Source organism: Salmo salar, unplaced genomic scaffold (assembly GCF_905237065.1).
Source record: "Salmo salar unplaced genomic scaffold, Ssal_v3.1, whole genome shotgun sequence".
Classification (NCBI taxonomy): Eukaryota; Metazoa; Chordata; class Actinopteri; order Salmoniformes; family Salmonidae; genus Salmo; species Salmo salar.
Window position 1 is genome coordinate 15215 of NW_025550811.1, and position 13686 is coordinate 28900.

Here is a 13686-nt window from a genome sequence, read left to right on the forward strand (position 1 = left end):
TCTAACTAACTCTACCTGACGTTTCTCTCCAGGTGTGTACTGTGTCTAACTCTACCTGACGTTTCTCTCCAGGTGTGTACTGTGTCTAACTAACTCTACCTGACGTTTCTCTCCAGGTGTGTACTGTGTCTAACTAACTCTACCTGACGTTTCTCTCCAGGTGTGTACTGTGTCTAACTAACTCTACCTGACGTTTCTCTCCAGGTGTGTACTGTGTCTAACTAACTCTACCTGACGTTTCTCTCCAGGTGTGTACTGTGTCTAACTAACTCTACCTGACGTTTCTCTCCAGGTGTGTACTGTGTCTAACTAACTCTACCTGACGTTTCTCTCCAGGTGTGTACTGTGTCTAACTCTACCTGACGTTTCTCTCCAGGTGTGTACTGTGTCTAACTCTACCTGACGTTTCTCTCCAGGTGTGTACTGTGTCTAACTAACTCTACCTGACGTTTCTCTCCAGGTGTGTACTGTGTCTAACTAACTCTACCTGACGTTTCTCTCCAGGTGTGTACTGTGTCTAACTAACTCTACCTGACGTTTCTCTCCAGGTGTGTACTGTGTCTAACTAACTCTACCTGACGTTTCTCTCCAGGTGTGTACTGTGTCTAACTAACTCTACCTGACGTTTCTCTCCAGGTGTGTACTGTGTCTAACTAACTCTACCTGACATTTCTCTCCAGGTGTGTCGTCCGTACGATCCAGTCCGTGTCACCGTGGTTACACAGCTTTGGGGGCGGGGACTCTGAGACTGAGGGCGGGGTTATTCTGTGTGTTTCCTTATTTGGATGTGCGGACGTTGCTGCTCGCCGCTGAGGTGTGCTCTGATTGGGAGTTTGTGGCACGGCACCCAGCCGTCTGGACACGAGTACGACTGGAGAACGCCAGAGTCTCCGCAAAGGTAACGCGCCTTCATCATCATCATCATCATCATCATTATTGATGTCATTGATGTCATTGATGTCATTGATAATCATTGATATTATTGATATTATTGATATTATCGATATTATTGATATTATTGATGTCATTGATAATCATTGATAATATTGATATCATTGATAATATTGATATCATTGATAATATTGATATTATTGATGTCATTGATATTATTGATAATATTGATATTATTGATATCATTGATATTATTGATAATATTGATATCATTGATAATATTGATATTATTGATATCATTGATAATATTGATATTATTGATATCATTGATATTATTGATGTCATTGATATCATTGATAATATTGATATTATTGATGTCATTGATATTATTGATAATATTGATATTATTGATATCATTGATATTATTGATAATATTGATATCATTGATAATATTGATATTATTGATATCATTGATAATATTGATATTATTGATATCATTGATAATATTGATATTATTGATGTCATTGATATTATTGATAATATTGATATTATTGATGTCATTGATAATATTGATATCATTGATAATATTGATATCATTGATAATATTGATATTATTGATGTCATTGATATTATTGATAATATTGATATTATTGATATCATTGCAGTGAAGTTGCGGTCATGTTTTGGTCTATTTCTGTTCTGTTTTAGTTCATAGTTGTGTTTCCCTCCTGTTCTCACGGCGTGGTTGTAGTTAATGTATGGGAATGTTATGTTATTTTATGGTTGTGTTTCAGTTCTTAGTGACCATGTTTCAGGTGTGTACTCAGACCCACTTAGTGTTCTGGTCGTGTTATGGTTAAGCCATGGTCTTATGGTTTTGTGGTTCTGTTATGGTTGAGCCAGGATTGTGTTGTGGTTGTGTTGTGGTTAATCCGTGGTTGTGTTGTGGTTAATCCGTGGTTGTGTTGTGGTTAATCCATGGTTGTGTTGTGGTTAATCCGTGGTTGTGTTGTGGTTAATCCATGGTTGTGTTGTGGTTGTGTTGTGGTTAATCCATGGTTGTTGTGGTTGTGTTGTGGTTAATCCGTGGTTGTGTTGTGGTTAATCCGTGGTTGTGTTGTGGTTAATCCGTGGTTGTGTTGTGGTTAATCCATGGTTGTGTTGTGGTTGTGTTGTGGTTGTTGTGGTTAATCCATGATTGTGTTGTAGTTGTGTTGTGGTTAATCCATGGTTGTGTGGTGGTTGTGTTTCAGTTCCTAGTGACCATGTCTCAGTGGTGTACTCAGACGCATTCCCTGGTGCTCCAGAACCTCAAACCACGACAGCGGCGCCGAGATGAACACAGAGAGGACTACGACAAGACCACACGGTAACCATACACTACTGGACCACACAGCTAACCATACACTACTGGACCACACTGCTAACCATACACTACTGGACCACACAGCTAACCATACACTACTGGACCACACAGCTAAACATACACTACTGGACCACACAGCTAACCATACACTACTGGACCACACAGCTAACCATACACTACTGGACCACACAGCTAACCATACACTACTGGACCACACAGCTAAACATACACTACTGGACCACACAGCTAACCATACACTACTGGACCGCACAGCTAACCATACACTACTGGACCACACAGCTAACCATACACTACTGGACCACACAGCTAACCATACACTACTGGACCACACAGCTAACCATACACTACTGGACCACACAGCTAACCATACACTACTGGACCGCACGGCTAACCATACACTACTGGACCACACAGCTAACCATACACTACTGGACCACACAGCTAACCATACACTACTGGACCACACAGCTAAACATACACTACTGGACCACACAGCTAACCATACACTACTGGACCACACAGCTAACCATACACTACTGGACCACACAGCTAACCATACACTACTGGACCACACAGCTAACCATACACTACTGGACCACACAGCTAAACATACACTACTGGACCACACAGCTAACCATACACTACTGGACCACACAGCTAACCATACACTACTGGACCACACAGCTAACCATACACTACTGGACCACACAGCTAACTATACACTACTGGACCACACAGCTAACCATACACTACTGGACCACACAGCTAAACATACACTACTGGACCACACAGCTAACCATACACTACTGGACCACACAGCTAACCATACACTACTGGACCACACAGCTAACCATACACTACTGGACCACACAGCTAACCATACACTACTGGACCACACAGCTAACCATACACTACTGGACCACACAGCTAACCATACACTACTGGACCACACTGCTAACCATACACTACTGGACCACACAGCTATCCATACACTACTGGACCACACAGCTAACCATACACTACTGGACCACACAGCTAACCATACACTACTGGACCACACAGCTAACCATACACTACTGGACCACACAGCTAACCATACACTACTGGACCACACAGCTAACCATACACTACTGGACCACACAGCTAACCATACACTACTGGACCACACAGCTAACCATACACTACTGGACCGCACAGCTAACCATACACTACTGGACCGCACAGCTAACCATACACTACTGGACCGCACAGCTAACCATACACTACTGGACCACACAGCTAACCATACACTACTGGACCACACAGCTAACCATACACTACTGGACCACACAGCTAACCATACACTACTGGACCACACAGCTAACCATACACTACTGGACCACACAGCTACTGGACCACACAGCTAACCATACACTACTGGACCACACAGCTAACCATACACTACTGGACCGCACAACTAACCATACACTACTGGACCACACAGCTAACCATACACTACTGGACCACACAGCTAAACATACACTACTGGACCACACAGCTAACCATACACTACTGGACCACACAGCTAACCATACACTACTGGACCACACAGCTAACCATACACTACTGGACCACACAGCTAACCATACACTACTGGACCACACAGCTAAACATACACTACTGGACCACACAACAAACTGGACCACACAGCTAACCATACACTACTGGACCACACAGCTAAACATACACTACTGGACCACACAGCTAAACATACACTACTGGACCACACAACAAACTGGACCACACAGCTAACCATACACTACTGGACCACACAGCTAAACATACACTACTGGACCACACAGCTAACCATACACTACTGGACCACCCAGCTAACCATACACTACTGGACCACACAGCTAACCATACACTACTGGACCACACAGCTAACCATACACTACTGGACCACACAGCTAACCATACACTACTGGACCACACAGCTAACCATACACTACTGGACCACACAACTAACCATACACTACTGGACCACACAGCTAACCATACACTACTGGACCACACAGCTAACCATACACTACTGGACCACACAGCTAACCATACACTACTGGACCACACAGCTAACCAAACACTACTGGACCACACAGCTAACCATACACTACTGGACCACACAGCTAACCATACACTACTGGACCACACAGCTAACCATACACTACTGGACCGCACAGCTAACCATACACTACTGGACCACACAGCTAACCATACACTACTGGACCACACAGCTAACCATACACTACTGGACCACACAGCTAACCATACACTACTGGACCACACAGCTAAACCATACACTACTGGACCACACAGCTAACCATACACTACTGGACCACACAGCTAACCATACACTACTGGACCACACAGCTAACCATACACTACTGGACCGCACGGCTAACCATACACTACTGGACCACACAGCTAACCATACACTACTGGACCACACAGCTAACCATACACTACTGGACCACACAGCTAAACATACACTACTGGACCACACAGCTAACCATACACTACTGGACCACACAGCTAACCATACACTACTGGACCACACAGCTAACCATACACTACTGGACCACACAGCTAACCATACACTACTGGACCACACAGCTAAACATACACTACTGGACCACACAGCTAACCATACACTACTGGACCACACAGCTAACCATACACTACTGGACCACACAGCTAACCATACACTACTGGACCACACAGCTAACCATACACTACTGGACCACACAGCTAACCATACACTACTGGACCACACAGCTAAACATACACTACTGGACCACACAGCTAACCATACACTACTGGACCACACAGCTAACCATACACTACTGGACCACACAGCTAACCATACACTACTGGACCACACAGCTAACCATACACTACTGGACCACACAGCTAACCATACACTACTGGACCACACAGCTAACCATACACTACTGGACCACACAGCTAACCATACACTACTGGACCACACAGCTAACCATACACTACTGGACCACACAGCTAACCATACACTACTGGACCACACAGCTAACCATACACTACTGGACCACACAGCTAACCATACACTACTGGACCACACAGCTAACCATACACTACTGGACCACACAGCTAACCATACACTACTGGACCACACAGCTAACCATACACTACTGGACCACACAGCTAACCATACACTACTGGACCACACAGCTAACCATACACTACTGGACCGCACAGCTAACCATACACTACTGGACCGCACAGCTAACCATACACTACTGGACCGCACAGCTAACCATACACTACTGGACCACACAGCTAACCATACACTACTGGACCACACAGCTAACCATACACTACTGGACCACACAGCTAACCATACACTACTGGACCACACAGCTACTGGACCACACAGCTAACCATACACTACTGGACCACACAGCTAACCATACACTACTGGACCGCACAACTAACCATACACTACTGGACCACACAGCTAACCATACACTACTGGACCACACAGCTAAACATACACTACTGGACCACACAGCTAACCATACACTACTGGACCACACAGCTAACCATACACTACTGGACCACACAGCTAACCATACACTACTGGACCACACAGCTAACCATACACTACTGGACCACACAGCTAAACATACACTACTGGACCACACAACAAACTGGACCACACAGCTAACCATACACTACTGGACCACACAGCTAAACATACACTACTGGACCACACAGCTAACCATACACTACTGGACCACACAGCTAAACATACACTACTGGACCACACAACAAACTGGACCACACAGCTAACCATACACTACTGGACCACACAGCTAAACATACACTACTGGACCACACAGCTAACCATACACTACTGGACCACACAGCTAAACATACACTACTGGACCACACAACAAACTGGACCACACAGCTAACCATACACTACTGGACCACACAGCTAAACATACACTACTGGACCACACAGCTAACCATACACTACTGGACCACACAGCTAACCATACACTACTGGACCACACAGCTAACCATACACTACTGGACCACACAGCTAACCATACACTACTGGACCACACAGCTAACCATACACTACTGGACCACACAGCTAACCATACACTACTGGACCACACAGCTAACCATACACTACTGGACCACACAGCTAACCATACACTACTGGACCACACAGCTAACCATACACTACTGGACCACACAGCTAACCATACACTACTGGACCACACAGCTAACCAAACACTACTGGACCACACAGCTAACCATACACTACTGGACCGCACAGCTAACCATACACTACTGGACCACACAGCTAACCATACACTACTGGACCGCACAGCTAACCATACACTACTGGACCACACAGCTAACCATACACTACTGGACCACACAGCTAACCATACACTACTGGACCACACAGCTAACCATACACTACTGGACCACACAGCTAAACATACACTACTGGACCACACAGCTAACCATACACTACTGGACCACACAGCTAACCATACACTACTGGACCACACAGCTAACCATACACTACTGGACCACACAGCTAACCAAACACTACTGGACCACACACCTAAACATACACTGCTGGACCACACAGCTAACCATACACTACTGGACCACACAGCTAACCATACACTACTGGACCACACAGCTAACCATACACTACTGGACCACACAGCTAACCATACACTACTGGACCACACAGCTAACCATACACTACTGGACCACACAGCTAACCATACACTACTGGACCACACAGCTAACCATACACTACTGGACCACACAGCTAACCATACACTACTGGACCACACAGCTAACCATACACTACTGGACCACACAGCTAAACATACACTACTGGACCACACAGCTAACCATACACTACTGGACCACACAGCTAACCATACACTACTGGACCACACAGCTAACCATACACTACTGGACCACACAGCTAACCATACACTACTGGACCACACAGCTAACCATACACTACTGGACCACACAGCTAACCATACACTACTGGACCACACAGCTAACCATACACTACTGGACCACACAGCTAACCCTACACTACTGGACCACACAGCTAACCATACACTACTGGACCACACAGCTAACCATACACTACTGGACCACACAGCTAACCATACACTACTGGACCACACAGCTAAGCATACACTACTGGACCACACAGCTAACCATACACTACTGGACCACACAGCTAAACATACACTACTGGACCACACAGCTAAACATACACTACTGGACCACACAGCTAACCATACACTACTGGACCACACAGCTAACCATACACTACTGGACCACACAGCTAACCATACACTACTGGACCACACAGCTAAACATACACTACTGGACCACACAGCTAACCATACACTACTGGACCACACAGCTAACCATACACTACTGGACCACACAGCTAACCATACACTACTGGACCACACAGCTAACCATACACTACTGGACCACACAGCTAACCATACACTACTGGACCACACAGCTAACCATACACTACTGGACCACACAGCTAACCATACACTACTGGACCACACAGCTAACCATACACTACTGGACCACACAGCTAACCATTACCTACTGGACCACACAGCTAACCATACACTACTGGACCACACAGCTAACCATAAACTACTGGACCACACAGCTAACCATACACTACTGGACCACACAGCTAACCATACACTACTGGACCACACAGCTAACCATACACTACTGGACCACACAGCTAACCATACACTACTGGACCACACAGCTAACCATACACTACTGGACCACACAGCTAACCATACACTACTGGACCACACAGCTAACCATACACTACTGGACCGCACAGCTAACCATACACTACTGGACCACACAGCTAACCATACACTACTGGACCACACAGCTAACCATACACTACTGGACCACACAGCTAACCATACACTACTGGACCACACAACTAACCATACACTACTGGACCACACAGCTAACCATACACTACTGGACCACACAGCTAACCATACACTACTGGACCACACAGCTACTGGACCACACAGCTAACCATACACTACTGGACCACACAGCTAACCATACACTACTGGACCGCACAGCTAACCATACACTAATGGACCACACAGCTAATCATACACTACTGGACCACACAGCTAAACATACACTACTGGACCACACAGCTAACCATACACTACTGGACCACACAGCTAACCATACACTACTGGACCACACAGCTAACCATACACTACTGGACCACACAGCTAAACATACACTACTGGACCGCACGGCTAACCATACACTACTGGACCACACAGCTAACCATACACTACTGGACCACACAGCTAAACATACACTACTGGACCACACAACAAACTGGACCACACAGCTAACCATACACTACTGGACCACACAGCTAAACATACACTACTGGACCACACAGCTAACCATACGCTACTGGACCACACAGCTAAACATACACTACTGGACCACACAACAAACTGGACCACACAGCTAACCATACACTACTGGACCACACAGCTAAACATACACTACTGGACCACACAGCTAACCATACACTACTGGACCACACAGCTAAACATTCACTACTGGACCACACAACAAACTGGACCACATAGCTAACCATACACTACTGGACCACACAGCTAAACAAACACTACTGGACCACACAGCTAACCATACACTACTGGACCACACAGCTAAACATACACTACTGGACCACACAGCTAACCATACACTACTGGACCACACAGCTAACCATACACTACTGGACCACACAGCTAACCATACACTACTGGACCACACAGCTAACCATACACTACTGGACCACACAGCTAACCATACACTACTGGACCACACAGCTAACCATACACTACTGGACCACACAGCTAACCATACACTACTGGACCACACAGCTAACCATACACTACTGGACCACACAGCTAACCAAACACTACTGGACCACACAGCTAACCATACACTACTGGACCACACAGCTAACCATACACTACTGGACCACACAGCTAACCATACACTACTGGACCGCACAGCTAACCATACACTACTGGACCACACAGCTAACCATACACTACTGGACCACACAGCTAAACATACACTACTGGACCACACAACAAACTGGACCACACAGCTAACCATACACTACTGGACCACACAGCTAAACATACACTACTGGACCACACAACAAACTGGACCACACAGCTAACCATACACTACTGGACCACACAGCTAACCATACACTACTGGACCACACAGCTAAACATTCACTACTGGACCACACAACAAACTGGACCACATAGCTAACCATACACTACTGGACCACACAGCTAAACATACACTACTGGACCACACAGCTAACCATACACTACTGGACCACACAGCTAAACATACACTACTGGACCACACAGCTAACCATACACTACTGGACCACACAGCTAACCATACACTACTGGACTACACAGCTAACCATACACTACTGGACCACACAGCTAAACATACACTACTGGACCACACAGCTAACCATACACTACTGGACCACACAGCTAACCATACACTACTGGACCACACAGCTAACCATACACTACTGGACCACACAGCTAACCATACACTACTGGACCACACAGCTAACCATACACTACTGGACCACACAGCTAACCATACACTACTGGACCACACAGCTAACCATACACTACTGGACCACACAGCTAACCATACGCTACTGGACCACACAGCTAAACATACACTACTGGACCACACAACAAACTGGACCACACAGCTAACCATACACTACTGGACCACACAGCTAAACATACACTACTGGACCACACAGCTAACCATACACTACTGGACCACACAGCTAAACATTCACTACTGGACCACACAACAAACTGGACCACATAGCTAACCATACACTACTGGACCACACAGCTAAACATACACTACTGGACCACACAGCTAACCATACACTACTGGACCACACAGCTAACCATACACTACTGGACCACACAGCTAACCATACACTACTGGACCACACAGCTAACCATACACTACTGGACCACACAGCTAACCATACACTACTGGACCACACAGCTAACCATACACTACTGGACCACACAGCTAACCATACACTACTGGACCACACAGCTAACCAAACACTACTGGACCACACAGCTAACCATACACTACTGGACCACACAGCTAACCATACACTACTGGACCACACAGCTAACCATACACTACTGGACCGCACAGCTAACCATACACTACTGGACCACACAGCTAACCATACACTACTGGACCACACAGCTAAACATACACTACTGGACCACACAACAAACTGGACCACACAGCTAACCATACACTACTGGACCACACAGCTAAACATACACTACTGGACCACACAACAAACTGGACCACACAGCTAACCATACACTACTGGACCACACAGCTAACCATACACTACTGGACCACACAGCTAAACATTCACTACTGGACCACACAACAAACTGGACCACATAGCTAACCATACACTACTGGACCACACAGCTAAACATACACTACTGGACCACACAGCTAACCATACACTACTGGACCACACAGCTAAACATACACTACTGGACCACACAGCTAACCATACACTACTGGACCACACAGCTAACCATACACTACTGGACTACACAGCTAACCATACACTACTGGACCACACAGCTAAACATACACTACTGGACCACACAGCTAACCATACACTACTGGACCACACAGCTAACCATACACTACTGGACCACACAGCTAACCATACACTACTGGACCACACAGCTAACCATACACTACTGGACCACACAGCTAACCATACACTACTGGACCACACAGCTAACCATACACTACTGGACCACACAGCTAACCATACACTACTGGACCACACAGCTAACCATACACTACTGGACCACACAGCTAACCAAACACTACTGGACCACACAGCTAACCATACACTACTGGACCACACAGCTAACCATACACTACTGGACCACACAGCTAACCATACACTACTGGACCGCACAGCTAACCATACACTACTGGACCACACAGCTAACCATACACTACTGGACCACAGCTAAACATACACTACTGGACCACACAACAAACTGGACCACACAGCTAACCATACACTACTGGACCACACAGCTAACCATACACTACTGGACCACACAGCTAACCATACACTACTGGACCGCACAGCTAACCATACACTACTGGACCACACAGCTAACCATACACTACTGGACCACACAGCTAAACATACACTACTGGACCAGACAACAAACTGGACCACACAGCTAACCATACACTACTGGACCACACAGCTAAACATACACTACTGGACCACACAGCTAACCATACACTACTGGACCACACAGCTAACCATACACTACTGGACCACACAGCTAACCATACACTACTGGACCACACAGCTAAACATACACTACTGGACCACACAGCTAACCATACACTACTGGACCACACAGCTAACCATACACTACTGGACCACACAGCTAACCATACACTACTGGACCACACAGCTAACCAAACACTACTGGACCACACAGCTAAACATACACTACTGGACCACACAGCTAACCATACACTACTGGACCACACAGCTAACCATACACTACTGGACCACACAGCTAACCATACACTACTGGACCACACAGCTAACCATACACTACTGGACCACACAGCTAACCATACACTACTGGACCACACAGCTAACCATACACTACTGGACCACACAGCTAACCATACACTACTGGACCACACAGCTAACCATACACTACTGGACCACACAGCTAAACATACACTACTGGACCACACAGCTAACCATACACTACTGGACCACACAGCTAACCATACACTACTGGACCACACAGCTAACCATACACTACTGAACCACACAGCTATCCATACACTACTGGACCACACAGCTAACCATACACTACTGGACCACACAGCTAACCATACACTACTGGACCACACAGCTAACCATACACTACTGGACCACACAGCTAACCATACACTACTGGACCACACAGCTAACCATACACTACTGGACCACACAGCTAAACATACACTACTGGACCACACAGCTAAACATACACTACTGGACCACACAGCTAACCATACACTACTGGACCACACAGCTAACCATACACTACTGGACCACACAGCTAACCATACACTACTGGACCACACAGCTAAACATACACTACTGGACCACACAGCTAAACATACACTACTGGACCGCACTGTGAAATTGCATTAGGAGCCTGCTAGCCTACTGTAGCGCCCCCTATCCTTAAGGAGCTATAACAGGCTAGCCTACAGCCGCCTATCCTTAAGGAGCTATAACAGGCTAGCCTACAGCCCCCTATCCTTAAGGAGCTATAACAGGCTAGCCTACAGCTGTAGCGCCCCCTATCCTTAAGGAGCTATAATTGGCTAGCCTACAGCCCCCTATCCTTAAGGAGCTATAACAGGCTAGCCTACACCTGTAGCGCCCCCTATCCTTAAGGAGCTATAATTGGCTAGCCTACAGCCCCCTATCCTTAAGGAGCTATAAGAGGCTGGCCTACAGCGCCCCCTATCCTCAAGGAGCTATAACAGGCTAGCCTACAGCTGTAGCGCCCCCTATCCTTAAGGAGCTATAATTGGCTAGCCTACAGCCCCCTATCCTTAAGGAGCTATAATTGGCTAGCCTACAGCTGTAGCGCCCCCTATCCTTAAGGAGCTATAATTGGCTAGCCTACAGCGCCCCCTATCCTTAAGGAGCTATAAGAGGCTAGCCTACAGCTGTAGCGCCCCCTATCCTTAAGGAGCTATAATTGGCTAGCCTACAGCGCCCCCTATCCTTAAGGAGCTATAACAGGCTAGCCTACAGCTGTAGCGCCCCCTATCCTTAAGGAGCTATGAGGCTAGCCTACAGCCCCCTATCCTTAAGGAGCTATAACAGGCTAGCCTACAGCGCCCCCTATCCTTAAGGAGCTATAACAGGCTAGCCTACAGCGCCCCCTATCCTTAAGGAGCTATAAGATGCTAGCCTACAGCAACAGGGTGAGTGTCTCTCCAGGGGCTGTCTGGAGGGAGGTGTGGAGGCGATGCTGAGGTCAGCAGGAAGCTGTCTAATGGTGCTCAGAGTGTCTCACTGTCCTCACATCCTGACTGACCGCTCCCTGTGGCTGGCCAGCTGCTACTGTAGG

The 13686-nt window shown here is 46.6% G+C and overlaps 1 long non-coding RNA gene across 1 annotated transcript; it reads left to right on the forward strand.

Moving 5' to 3' along the window:
* The first annotated feature begins 654 nt into the window (after positions 1 to 654).
* On the forward strand, positions 655 to 13686 carry LOC106597134 (uncharacterized). The gene is made up of 3 exons (XR_006768108.1): positions 655 to 898; positions 2145 to 2260; positions 13557 to 13686. It is a non-coding gene; the product is annotated as an uncharacterized lncRNA (long non-coding RNA).